The sequence below is a fragment of the Temnothorax longispinosus genome, chromosome 6 (genome assembly GCF_030848805.1).
Source record: "Temnothorax longispinosus isolate EJ_2023e chromosome 6, Tlon_JGU_v1, whole genome shotgun sequence".
Lineage (NCBI taxonomy): Eukaryota > Metazoa > Arthropoda > Insecta > Hymenoptera > Formicidae > Temnothorax > Temnothorax longispinosus.
The window spans coordinates 7,173,079-7,187,029 of record NC_092363.1 but is presented as its reverse complement, the minus strand read 5'-3'; the positions used below and the strand labels follow the sequence as shown (position 1 = coordinate 7,187,029).

Genomic DNA, 13,951 nt, shown 5'->3' with positions numbered 1-13,951 from the left:
CCGAGTCAGAAATCAAACCAAACGTGATGAAACGAACGAATCTGCATGTTGCCAACTGACGTACGCATATTTCGTACGATTGTTCATAAAACGTGCGATCGGATTTCGACACGTATCGAAGAAACCAAAGCAGTGGGAAAAAAACATATCCAAGAATAAGAAATCCAGGAATAAGAAGTCAAGAAATCGAGATAAATGTCAACGTAAAATGTTAAAATAATTCTTCACCTGTTTTGGAGGACCGAGGGAACGGAGTATTTGAATTACGATCAATTAGCACGGTAATAATTTCTTAACGAGCACGCTCGAATACATGTTTATGAAAACTTCTTTCACTTAACTCGACTCTCATGTACACATATATATTTCACGAACACTCTGTATACGCTCACGAATCACGCGCGTGACGTGCGATGCACAGGAATGAAGAACTCGGTGGTTCGTCACCGCCGAATTGTGTCGAGGATCTAAGATGGATATCTTTTTTGGAGCTCCTCACGAAGCGAAGGACTTAAAAGCCGCGTTTGGTACCTATACGTAAGTCGACGCACGCGTGACACGCATGAAAAATTCGTCGGGCCACAGCGACGCGAGAAAAAATCTCCCTGGCTCACACACATGTGACGCATTTCCGTAACTTGAGAACTCGGGGTCATTGACCCAGAGCTATCAAATTTTCTGGAGGGATAAACCAAAATTCTGTACTATACAAAAGAAAAAGAAAGCTTCTTCGTACCAACTGTTTTGTCTTTCTGGATTTTGATCTAAGTGATTAATTTTTTCGTTGTTATTTATTTCTTCGTTGTCAATATACGTACACAATAGAATAAGACTCGTGTATATGTGTGTATGTGTGTGTGCGACGTAAAGAACAACGCGCACAATAATTTTTAGATACGTGACTCGAATATGGAGCTGTCGCTCTGCACGGAACAGCTGTATACGATCATTAAAGTTCCAATTGCAAGTGCTACCTCTAAATGTAACTGACGCTGTAACGGCGGGGCTATTAGTAGTAATGACAGACATGCCCGCGTACGTAAAAAATAATAATCGCCGCAAGAATGTCCGCCGCTATACGCGCTCGTTTTTCCTTGACTCGTGCATTTTAAATCCTTGCTTAAATCCAGGTCAAAGTTGTAACGCGCGCGCACATAAATAAATAGCACGCGCATTCTTGCAAATGAAGATCATTAACCACACGATCGTGATTGATGTGTCGGACTGATGGCTCCATTACGGAGAAAAATGAAAATTACTATCTTACTAATTTTGGTTGCCACACACGACTGCAATCTTCCTTGACAAATCCTTCAAAGAGCATTTGCTGAATAACTCCAATCGAGACGAATATAGAACGTATAAGAGTATACATAACGGTATCGAACTTCTTGAAGATTTTATTTCGATCTTTTTAGATTTTGTGTCAGGAGAACATTTTATAGTCGACACAAATCCGGATTTATTCTTCTGTATTACCGTTAATAGTTTTGTTATTACTTATCTGACTAAGTTATTTCAATTTAAGCTTTTTTAACCGTATTGTACCGTGGTTTGTGTTATACTTGGCGTATTAATTTTTTACAATATTTGTGGCATAATAACGTTAAAGTCGTAAAATAGCAAAATACATGGAACAAAACTATCCGTGCAAAAACGCGACTCCCCATAGGTCTTCGCGCTTGGTTGAACATGGACGGATACTCATGATATCTGGGAGATCTACTTGAACTCCGTTAACGTTAATAAGATCACATACCTGAAATGCAGAAAATCGCTTAGCGCGATTGTTCCCTTCGCTATGTAAGATATTGGTAATTCCTCGCAATCGAGGACACGTTATATACATATACCGAGGTGCAATGAATCAATCGTTTGTCACGCGCAAATTATAATTCACGCCTCGGTAATAACACAACAAATTAACACTCTCATTCCTAATGGGTCGTGATACTTGAACTATTTCCGATCGATCAACACATATTTGCATGTTAAGAAATATAGAATTGCCAATAAACTGTAACGATCCTCGGTCGTTACAAATAAAATTTATTATTTAACAGAGAAATAAGAAATTGTATTATTAAATATTATTTGAAGAAATAAGAACCATTATCATAAAAAATATACAATATATAAATTATACCTCGTATGTAGAAATAAGGAAAAGAAACTTGTTGCTTTAAAATGTTCTTTTCTAAATTAACTCTATTAAAGAATCAATTAACGCACAGACGAAATAATTGTCGTTAAATTTGGAACGCGCGTTGATTGTATTACCAATCGCAATCAAACGTTTGTGCAAGTTGTGCAGCAACCGAATCGACTCGCTATCTTTCCGCCGATACAAAAAACAGAATAAATTTATGTAACATTGTTATTTAATGTTACACAACTGTTCTCTTTACTAAAAATTCTAATAGTTACACAATTTCTACGACGTTAGCGGTGAATAGAATTCTTTTTCATTAATAATAATAAAAATCCCTTGTTGAAAAGAGAGATATTATCTCTTAATAACAGACAATTTACCGTTACACGGGGATACGTTCGAGACCCCGATTCCGCATATTTAAGTTAAGACTTCCGATCATCTCATAACTGTAGATTCTAATTAATACCTCAATATTCCACTTTGAGTAAAATTTGTGATTAGCTTGAAAAATGTAACATCCGTGACATTTACGGCTCTTTTTATATGTCTTTTTAATTTACACGGACAGCTTTGTCGAAAAGATCACAAGATTCTGGTAAAGCGTGTAGGTAAAAACTTAATTAATTATTCATTCGATCGCGGTATTCTCGATACGGATCGATGTTTTGATTTTTGTACTTCGGACCTCTATTAGTATAATCTGCGCACTTGTCGCTCAAGATCAAGATATGGTTTCGCCATGGAGATCCGCGGTGTCTTAAAGGCGCATGTCAAGGTTGCGCGCATTTTTCCGACAACGAATATTTAAGGAATGACAGTTGATCGAGTAGCTGCCGGAATTAATATTTGAGTCACGCAACATGTTCGCCGACTCAGACTGATGCAAGCCGCTTCGGGTAGATACGTTTACTACCGCGCTTTCATCACAACAAAGAATAATAAGAAACATAGGCAATAAATTGGAACACGCGAAAATGCAGTAAATATATAAATTTACATATAAACCGTAATCCTTTCTCGTTCCTTCGTGCTGTCTGCAGGAATATCTGTTTCGCGTTTCTCTGACTCGGTCTTTACGCTGTCATCATCGCGCGCGGCGCGTTACTCGATTGCTAACTTGTCGCACACCTTGCCGACGACTTGCCATCTCGCACAGACGGACAAACTATCTCGCCGGGCACGAAGCGAGAATCTCGCGGTACGTGGACGGGGAGGGAAAAATGTATTCTAGGTGCGCCTGCTATTGTGTGTGCCGCCGTCGCTGGGTTCTCTCGCATTTGATTACGAGAGACGACTCTCGAGAGCGTATATAGAGAGAGCCGAGCCGAGACGGAGAACGAACGAACGCGGCTGCAGCAGGGCAATATCACGGAATGGAATGGAATGGAACGGAATGGAACGGAATAGCAGGAGAGCGTGTTACAAAATATCAGCTTTCACCGTATCGCCGCTACGATATACCGAGACGCGGAGAGCAACGCGCGTCGTCGACGACGATGTCGCGCCGGCCGATGCTGTCGTCTTCATCATTATCCTTGACCCGCGGATACCGCAGGCGGGATTATACACGGATCGATAATTGATTCGTCAATATAACACTGTCGTTTTCTCATGCGAACCGTTAGCTCTAAGTACTTTGAGTATCAAATTGCCTATATATGTATAAAGCAAGTATGAAAAAGAACAAGTCAGAAGAAAAATTAAGAATAGAGAAATAAATGAAAGATCTAAAGAAATAAATTAAAAATCTTTTTTTTTTATTATTATATCCATGGATAGAGCAATGTGAGTCCGTGCCAAGAAAAGAAATATAGAGCGGCTGCGCGTGGACGCAATCGCAAGAGGTTTTTAATAAACAATGACTGCCGTGTGACAAGAACGAGACTGTCAAGAATATTGATGGATATTTCGCAAAATAAACAGGGCGTGCTGGATCCAGAAAGCAAACGACGATGCGTCAAGTCGCGACGTGCCGCTTTCAACGCCGCGTCAACGCGGTTATTGATAACTCGGAAAAATCTGTATTCCACCGGGAATACAGGTGTCCGCGTAAAAGATGTATGAAATGTACATATATATATATATACACGACGGGCACGTACGACAGGCACGCTCTGTTGTGCTGCCTCGCGAAAAGATTCGTATCGCGAATAAACATCTTCGGATCGGGCGATTTGTTGCGTAAGAGAGAGAGAAGCACGCTCGCCCGGCCGAGGCCGCGAAAGTATCGCACGCCGAGGAGTCACAATTTGCTCATCCCCGCGCACACGAGGGGATCCCCCTTTTCGTCGTAATGTCAGACGTCCGCGATCGTAAATCCCTAATTGCAGGTGAACCGCTTGAGCTCTTTAGAAGGCGGCCGTTCCTCGCCACCTACGTTTTCACGTGGTGTTCCACGTGAGCGGCGCGCCGTGTGTCTCAATGCTACGGTGCGATTGAAAGTAAATTCTTTTTTTTTTATTGACGGGATATATACCGGCGTGGCTGCTCGTAAACCCGGCACTTCGCGGTGTTTCTCGAACTAATCGCAAGTCCGCGGAGATACGTTATCTCGCGCATACGCGGCTTTCTTTTTTTTTAAATAGAAATGCAGCGATGACAGGTCGAGTGGTCACTTATAGACGCTCTTTCGCGTTCGCGTATCATCTCGCACCTCCCTCTTTCTCATCTCGATTTTATGACGCGTTTCTCTATTAGGTATTCCAGCAAGCACGCGCAAAACACGGCGATAAAATGAGAAGAGCCTATTTGAAATCGATGACTGTTAAGAGAGCTAGGGAATCATTATAATTTCGCAACCGTACTATTATAAGGCTGTAGCAAAACTAAATAAAAACCAAGAAAACGCTGCCAAGCTCCATATAGTACAATACATATATAAACGTACATTTATATCTCTTAATTGAGCGATGAAAGTTTATAATCCGCGTAAAATGTCTCGAGATGCAAAACACGTCGAGATGCGACGTCGCGATTTCGCCTTTTCATTCGTTAAGCTTGACGCGCGCGAGTCAATTAAATCGACTTCGTTTTACTTGTGACACGGCGGATTAGCCGGCACCGATTTTTGTATATGGGTCAATGCCCGATTCTCGAGGCACTGTCGTGCCCGGCATGACGTTCTCTCTTCCACGGAACGGCGTCGATTAAGTACGGCGATGTCGACGTCGAGTCTCCGCGACTCACAGTCTCGCGGGAAAGGACTTTCGACGTTCAAGAAATCGCCGATTCACTTTTGCAATCGTCGAGCGTACACTCGATCGGAGCGGACGCGCACAGCTGATCCCAGCTGGCCGTGCTTAAAAGCCTGCGAGCCGTAATTTTCTGCCTGTGCACTGGCAATCGCGTCTTCAACCGTCACCTACGTCGCGTCGCTTCGTTACACGATGACTGGTCTCTAACCAGGGTCTCGGCTTTCTGAATTGCACATTCTTGCACAAAAGTTCCCAGAAATTAATGTGTTAAACGACAGCGACGACGACGATAACTGATCTTCGACAAAATCCACGTGAGTCATGACGAATTGGGATTTTTATTTATTTTTGCGCGATTCATTGTATTCCTACATCCTTGTCGAGTATTCCTCGATAGCCTGAAGGAATATTTCTCGGTATTCTTCCTTTTCAAGCGTTCTCGGTGCCGGAATATATTTGAGAGATATCTTTAATAACGCGAGATGGAAATACGAGATAAAAGGTATAAAGGCTAAAAAACGTGTTTCGTCTTCCAGGAATTCACGTTGATAGATTTTCACGATGGATCTCAGAGACATTTAAAAGCTATTAACCCGAGGACGATGATGGTATAGGTGGAAGATTGCGAACTCCGCGACGTTCAACCCCCTTCGAAGATGCGGGCGCGATGGAGAGCGAGATTGCGTAATGGAGAACAGTGAGGCAATCGTGGCGGTTAAAACGGCGATTTCAATTTGCGATATATCAGACGGGACGCATAGCCTTTTGCATCATAAATGCAGTCCTCGTAATACCAATATCGCTTATATTCGCGGCGTTACATGATAATTGGTGTTCTCAAGGTTTCACGCATTATATTAGAATATTTATGATTGCGATTTAATTTGTCCACGATGACAGTCATCGCGGAGACGATATCTTATTCATGCTCGATGCATCTAATAAGTAATTAATACATACGATCAATAATATAAATGTCACTCGGAAGCATACGCAACTTGTGCGCGCAACCATGCAATGCTTTTCAAATCTTTTTGTCTTACAGTAAGTTCCTTTAACAAACATTTTTCAGCAAAGCCTGTTGCTTACGTTAATTTAACCTGATTTAATTAGGTATATGTTAAAATGTTTTATTTCTTTACGTAACTATAGAAAGGGTAAAGATGAAAATAGTGTACGACTACGTACTTTAAGAAAGAGAAGAAGTGCACTGTCCGTGTAAATTTAATCACAATGCGCTTTGTTTGGAAAGAAGAATCTCGGCATATGCTACATGCGCGCTTTGCGCGTTGCAATAATATAGCAAGGGAGGACGCGAAAAGAACCTGGATTATTGCCTCGAGCAGAACCGTAAAAATCGAGGTGGCACGATCGTAACCTTTTCCTCGAGACTGGACTCGTTACCCAACAAATGATTGTCGGGGATGTCCTTTACGTGCTCGACGGAGACTCGCTCGGGGAATTGCAGGCGGTAAACTTAAGATAAGAGGTAAACTGCCAACCCGGACGTAAACGTTCATACATCATATGCATCTTTATCATCGTATCATCGGCGAGATCGCTTGTGCGGTTTTTCCCTCATTTGACACGGTGTCTCGGGAGATCGAGTGATCGACGAGATAACCGCAATTGCGAGACGGACTTAAAATATTTCCCGCTGCGGAACGTTTCGCAATTGGATACATCCGTCTCGGGGAGAACCATTAACCGTTAACCCTTTCGTCGTTAGGACGATTATTCTTGATAAATGTTCTCAGTTATTTCTTACTCTATATATTTAGTTAGCCGCGTCGTTATCGAACAAATAAGCTTCACTATATAATCACGCGTTTATATAGAACACTTTTCGATATTTTCTTAAGATTGAATAAATCTATAACAATCAGAGAGAAAGAGGGATAACTAGGAAAGTAAGATTAAGTTCTTCCATCATTTTACGGTGCATTTCATGCGCGATGAAATGATCAATTTACATCGGAAAGACGAACGTGCTGTGCGCGATATAAAATTTGTGCTACGGAGAGTTAATGGAGACCGACGCAACACTTGCGGCGTCCTACTTCGTACGTGAACTATTCACCGCGAATACTTATCGAAACGTTGCTTTTCTCCCCGGCGTGAAAGTGCCCTCCCCTCCCCTCCTTGACGAAAGAACGGCACGAGACTCCGAAACGAACATGCGCGTATCAAAGCTCTGATTTCATGAGTCCCGTTAATACGGCGCGGGCGCGAGACGATCGAGGAAACGGCAACGCGCCAAGCGGAAGGAAACTCGCGGCGCGTCGAATATTTCCGCGCAATTAGTAACAGCTTTGCCCACACGTGAAAGCGGCAGCGGTAAATTAAATCAGCCGTTAGAGCAGAGAAACAGAAAGCAACCTCGTACACAGCGTCGCATATATCAGCCTATAATTGCACGGTGTTATGCAAAAGTGAGTTAACTCGCGTAGTTGTGGCGAATTGCTTCGAGCAAATCGAGTCGAAATCAAGTAGCAATGTGCGGTCTCTTTTTTTCATTCTCCTTTAAATAACTATATTTCGTGTGTAATAAAACTGTGAGATGGAAATATATTGAGACAGGAAACGAATTTTATATTGCGCATATTGCTTAAAGTGCAGAGTTTTTATGTTTCCATCTTTAAAAGGATTTCGTTAATTTACCTTACAAGAGGGTCCAATCGTCGATTTGTATTTGAACGTAAGACGCGATTATAAACAAGGAGCAATGACGGTATCTAATGACAGAAAATGTCGTGTATTGTTCATTATGCCGACTTTGGAGACCTTAACGGACCCGCGACTGATCGGCTGCAACGCGAAACCTGTAAGGCAAGCTTCGGCGACGTCTAACGGCCCAGACGGCTATAAATAAAACGAGACGACGAAAAATCAGCGCGCAACTATTTAAAAAGTATAATCGTTATGGGCAAAACCTTAAAACATTTCTACCACTGGGATTGTAGTTTTCCGCATTTTCTCCGCGGCTATATTTCAGTATCCCACAGATGCTGGCGATTCTCTCTCCTTCTCTTTCCCAAACGAGATCGAATTCTTCCACTTTGGAGGTACGATGCTTAATTGGAATGAGATTAAGCGATTCTCGAGTCAACGAGGTAGCGAAGCCATATAAGCGCGTGCTTACGTTATACAACGTGCGATTCACGCTGGTTTCGGTTTGCGCGTACGAGCACACGATCGCAAATATTGAAAACGAAAGTTCTATTCCGCCCTGCTTTTACGCGCGCTGCTTTTCTCTTTTTGTATCCGCTCTCCCGCGTATTCCGATCGTTGCCGATGTAACTGCCGGGCAATGTCCGTGAAAATGGCAAAACGACGTATTCTTAAGTTAATCAGATTAATTCTTTGTTGTAAACGCGAAATCATTAATTATGCGAGTGAACGTTTGTTGATCCGCGACGTTTGACGAGAGATTCCGCTTCCTGCTGGAAAAAGAAATCAAGAACGCGATTCGCACGCTCGCCAGGAGGACGTTCCGTCTTTCGCGACCGCGGGAGACCGCGTCTGGTGAGAAGAAACGAGAGTAATTAGATCTCGCTTTCGACGCTATGCGTGCACAACCGAGTCTACCTTCTCTCGGACGGAAACGTTGGGCGCTCTCCTTCCCGAATCGTTCGAAGCGCGCGATTGTTTGGCAAACAACATGCCACGTGCGCTGCGCGGAGGCAGGTACAAATACGCGATGTTGGCGCGCCTCGGCGCGCTAACGACGCGGAAATCGAAGTCAGATCGATCAGCCGATCGATCGGGTCATTAGGTCTCAGTTAACAAGAGCGATAATAGAGAATAGCCGATACGCGGCGCTATACGAATAATATTGCTGAAAATAAAGAATAAAATCGCGCGTCTGCGTACGCATCTTTTCAAATTAGCGCAGGACTGGATAAGCGGAGGCGACAAATGACATTCCTCGCTGCATTCTTCATCGGCGTCGGTTTCGTAACGGTCGCCGGGAATGCTATCTATTAGCTCCTTTAGGCTCGTATAATCTCACGTGACTTTTTAATTAGGCGTTTATTCGGACCGTCTGCGCGACATTACGTAAACGGTGTGCTAGATAGATTGGATACAGTATATCCTCTACGGGTTATGGTACTCGACTTATTCGGGTATCACGTGTGGAAATCGGCAGATTTAAAATCAAAATGTGTCTGAATCTCGATCTTAAAAAAATGACCTCTGCTATAAATAAAATCTGCGCGTGACTCGCGATAATTGCAACGTCAGCTTTGTTGAGCACACTTATAACGGTGAAATAAATCGTGCAAAAAATGCAAAGGTCCGCTAATTAAAATCTCAAGATAATAAAAGTTCTTTCGCCGAGATCCGATCTTGTTATAGCCAATCTGCTTTTTTTTCTATTTTCGCATAAATAACGTGACGGTTCCAGTTCAGCATAATATCAGTTGAACAACTCCTTTTTTTCCTCCAGATTCGTAAAAAGGAATATTTGCCGCAAATAACTCACGCGGAAAAAAAGTTGCAGACTGCTTTGCATTTTACTTCAATTAAAATTGTCAGCCGCCAAATTGGGGAGCCCATGTCGAAATCGTCTCAAATGAATCCTCTTGAAATGAAAGAGATCACACGGTTTATTACCATATTTACAATACGTAACCTCGATATTTGCGAAATATATAGATTTGGTGCAATGACGATTTGGAAACAGGCGGTCCCCGCGATCGTGCCGCGAATTCGTATATCTATATACCACCACGTGTTTCGCGACGTGCCGAATCATGCGCGTGGCGAAATGAAGGGGGGTACTTACGTCATTTATGGCCGGTAGGAGTGGAGCTACGTCGATCGGATGCGCGATCTGTCACGGTCCTCATGTTTCCATCGCTGCGGCCGTCGAGATCCTCGGCATGACGAACGGACGCGGGCAGGGGAAGGTGTGGGGTCGTCCGGATGCAACGTGCCCTCCTCACACGTGTACGATGCACAATGCGCGCCGATCGGTCCCGCGACGAGGAACCGGGGGAAGCTGGAGGATACGACGGATCGGCGTCACGTGCCTCCTCGCCTCGCGCGCGATTCCGTATGCATCAATTCCCGTATGATCACTGCACACCAACACACAGGTATTAGGGGAGAGAAACTAAGGGAAGGAGGGAGAGAGAGAGAGAGAGAGAGAGAAAAAGAGAGAACGGGGATTTATCCTCGGGCGTTACGATTTTCGCGAGGCGTCACGAACATCAAGTATTGCAAGATTTGATCCTTTGCACCCTTTACTCAGAGGAGGAAAATAAAACTGAGGGTGAGATCGGCTCGACGTTATACACCGGCAACTTTCCTCGAGGCTTCTCCCGACAAAAAGATGGAAGATTACAAGCGGAATTGTGTGAGGTAGGGACGGATGTATAAATTATGAATATCGGGACCGGTGCTTATTGTTTGCCGAAGACACCCCAACGTCAGAATGCTAAGGATCGGAGAAAATTCGACCTTTTTATTCCGCGTCCGTCCACCGGTCGGACGACCTGGGAACGGAGGGACGCGCACGGAACTCGATTAAGCAAGGTGGAAAGGAAAGAGAGAGAAAAAAGAACGGAAAGAAGGAACGAAGAGGAACGGTCGTTTAAAAAAACTCGTCCTCCCGGTTACGCAAAACCGCGACGCAACGGTCGGTCGCGCGGCGCGGCGCGGCCAGAAATAAGAGTCGCGCGCCTTTTACGACGGAAAGCCGGCGGGGAAGAGCAAGCGCACTTCGTGCCGTATGCGCCCGCTATTGTGCGCACGCGCATCGCGTCGCGTTGCATTAATCGCGCGGAAATTATATAGCCGTCTCTAATTTTCTCAATTAAAACAATTTAACTTATTCACAATTTTACCGATATTAATAAACGTCATTTTCTCGCGACACCTTCGTACGACGATCCTTCATAATTAAACGTTGAGTTGGTAGTTGGCTCCTTTACTCTTTCGCCTCGACGAAGTCAAGGAGAAGAGGAATAAAGCAGCTAACTTCACTCCGCGATTCGACTTGGAGAAATGAATCGTCCGTAACGTCGTCGTCGCGGAAATGTAGAACACGTTTGCTTTTCCACGCACGTGAATTGATCGTCGATACACGCAAGGCACATACTTCACTCTCCCGCTCGACGCGCGACTCTCGAATTTCGGGACGCCGACGCACAACCGTGCGCGCGCGAACTTTCTCCATCCCGATATCGATCGATCTCGTTACGTGAACGCGGAAGTGCGTTTTTCTCCCCTTGTTGTTATCCCCGCGCCTTCCTGCTGTCTTCTCCTTGAGTCTCTAATCACTGATTTTTAAATCCGGTGTTAATTTACGATTAATCCAACCAATTTCCGACGCAGGGACACCCCTTTGTGCGCGATCGCGCGCACCCTTGGCACTCGCCGACAGTCGCCGTACTCGGTGAAACAAAAGGGTAAACGGGACGCGACGCAAACGGAAACGGAAACGCGAACTGACGAACTGATTCGAGTTGAGCGCGAAGAGCGACGATACTTGAACTCACCGTAACTCGCGCCGATTTTCGCAATCCCTAGATCCGTAATATACCTACTTATGTATATTACGTATCTCGGATCTCGGTCAGGATCTTCAGGGTTCGCACGCACGCGAGTCACGCGTACTCTCGGTCTCTCGGCGCGACGCGGACGATTAGCATATCCTCCTCTCCCGATGACACCCCGCTGACGGACTGACTGACTGACTGACTCTCGTCGAAGGACAAACAAACGGAACGGTACCCGATCGCGCGCGCACGTGACGGTGGACGACGGTGGTGGCGATCCAAAAATCCCTCGCGCGACCAGGGGAGACGCGCGTGAGGGGGCACCGGGGCGCGGACGAGGAGGGCCGAACGAGGTGGTGCTTAGGCACGCGCGCCGGCGCGGATTCGGGATTTAATGTGAGTGCGCGAACGGACTCGGTGTAACTGCGACACACACCGACGGCGGCCGTCGGTGCCGGCGGGTGGCGAGAGTCGACGCGGGAAGTGGGGAAGCCCGGGGCCCGACCGAGACGCGCGACGGGGACCGCGACGCGGAGAAGGACCCCGGCGCCGCACCGCGCGCCGTGTGCTCTCGGCGCGGAGCTCTTGAACGCGGATCGCGCTTGTTACACGGCTGCGCCTCGCGCGCAGGAGAAGGCCGTTTCTTCGCGCGTACGAGAGAACAGCGTCTGTTAAACTTAACTGTCAAACTTTAACAAAGTCGACGAGGAAGACCTCAGGATCTTTCCTCTCCTCGCGTAAAGCGTCTCTCCGCGTCTTTTGCACGTAAAATTACGAAACTCGGGGTTTTCGGAAAAGGTGCCCGCGCGCGATTTTTCGAAAAGTCGCGTTTGAACTCGAGACGTTCGAGATATCGAATCTCGACTCCAATTTCGATGGAACGGGAAGGAACGATACATTTGTGACGAATGTTACGTCACTGCGCACTGAGATTTCAAATCAGAGCACGTATTAGAAGAAACAATAAAAATCTAAAGAAATAACTAAACAATTCCGATTAGAATCCATTCCGAAAAGTTCCGTAATACGTGCCCTGATTTTAAAATACGAATATGGTATGAGCTAACAAAAATGTTTAACGAAAGCGCGAGTTTATTTCGGACGATGTCATCCGGACTGACGAACTTCACAGAATAGAAATTCTATTTATAATTTTACGCGCGTGATACGAAAGGCATTTAAAGAATCGGGATACAAACGTATATAAAATATACATCGAACTATACGCGGCATATAAAACTATAAATAGAATTTTATGCCTATAATTTGATGCAAATGACAATTACAGTTGCTTATTCTCCGCGTAGCGGAACGCGATTCCGGAGTTACCTATATACGTACTTTTTGCATTTCGGATCCGCGTTCAATTGCAACAATAACGTTAGCAGGTAGTTAATAAGAGAGATCCGTTATAAACGAGGCGTCCGTCTCGTTCTATCTTTTATACGACACACGCGCGAAATTGATCCCCTTAAACCGTACACCTTGAAACAATCAATGTCATTTACCGAGCCGGCGCGGCGCGGCGGACGGAAGAAAGGAAACGCTATACGCGCGCGGATATATAGGACATTCGTCCTTTTACTTTCGAGCCGTCGAGTAACACGGTTACTGCTCTCGACTCCAAGGTGTTGGATTGTAGACCGCGATTAAGTCCTCCCCCTCCGCCGTGGCGCGGGGGAGGGGAATACCGAGGGAATCGCGTAACCGTCGGACGAGCGTTGAATCAGCATCGCGGAAACTTTAATTATCGGCGGCTTTCCACGGGGAGCCGAGTCCGCGCTTATCCACGAATTGCATCCACGGTTGGATGGCCGCTTACGGCGTTGCGCAACAAGTAAATGGCTAATAACCTCGAATTGAGAGATTTCCTTTCGAATTCGCGATTCCGTGTCCGTAGAAATGCCCGACGGCCCCCCGGCCGGCGCGAGCTTTATTGGGAAAGTAAACTTACTGAACACAGCTGTGTCCACTTAGGGGAACAATGCTTGCGGTCTGGTTTTCCAATTTTACCCTGGCCGACAGGACGAAGCCTTTCGCGCCGCGCTGTTTATCGTCCGTCCCTTCGAGTAACGCTCGGTCGACTGACGTTAGCT

At 45.3% G+C, this 13,951-nt stretch overlaps 1 protein-coding gene across 4 annotated transcripts in view; it reads right to left on the bottom strand.

Moving 5' to 3' along the window:
• Positions 1-13,951, bottom strand: part of Sona (sol narae) — a 50,179-nt gene that overhangs the window by 33,359 nt on the left and 2,869 nt on the right. For 3 of the 4 annotated variants that reach the window (XM_071780846.1, XM_071780844.1, XM_071780847.1), the window contains exons 1-2: positions 11,856-12,274; positions 10,139-10,433 (exon numbers count right to left, since the gene is read on the bottom strand). The gene's annotated coding sequence lies outside the window, so the exon portion shown is untranslated. Of the gene's footprint in view, positions 1-10,138; positions 10,434-11,855; positions 12,275-13,951 lie in introns of those variants that run through there. The other variant, XM_071780845.1, reaches the window with a different exon arrangement.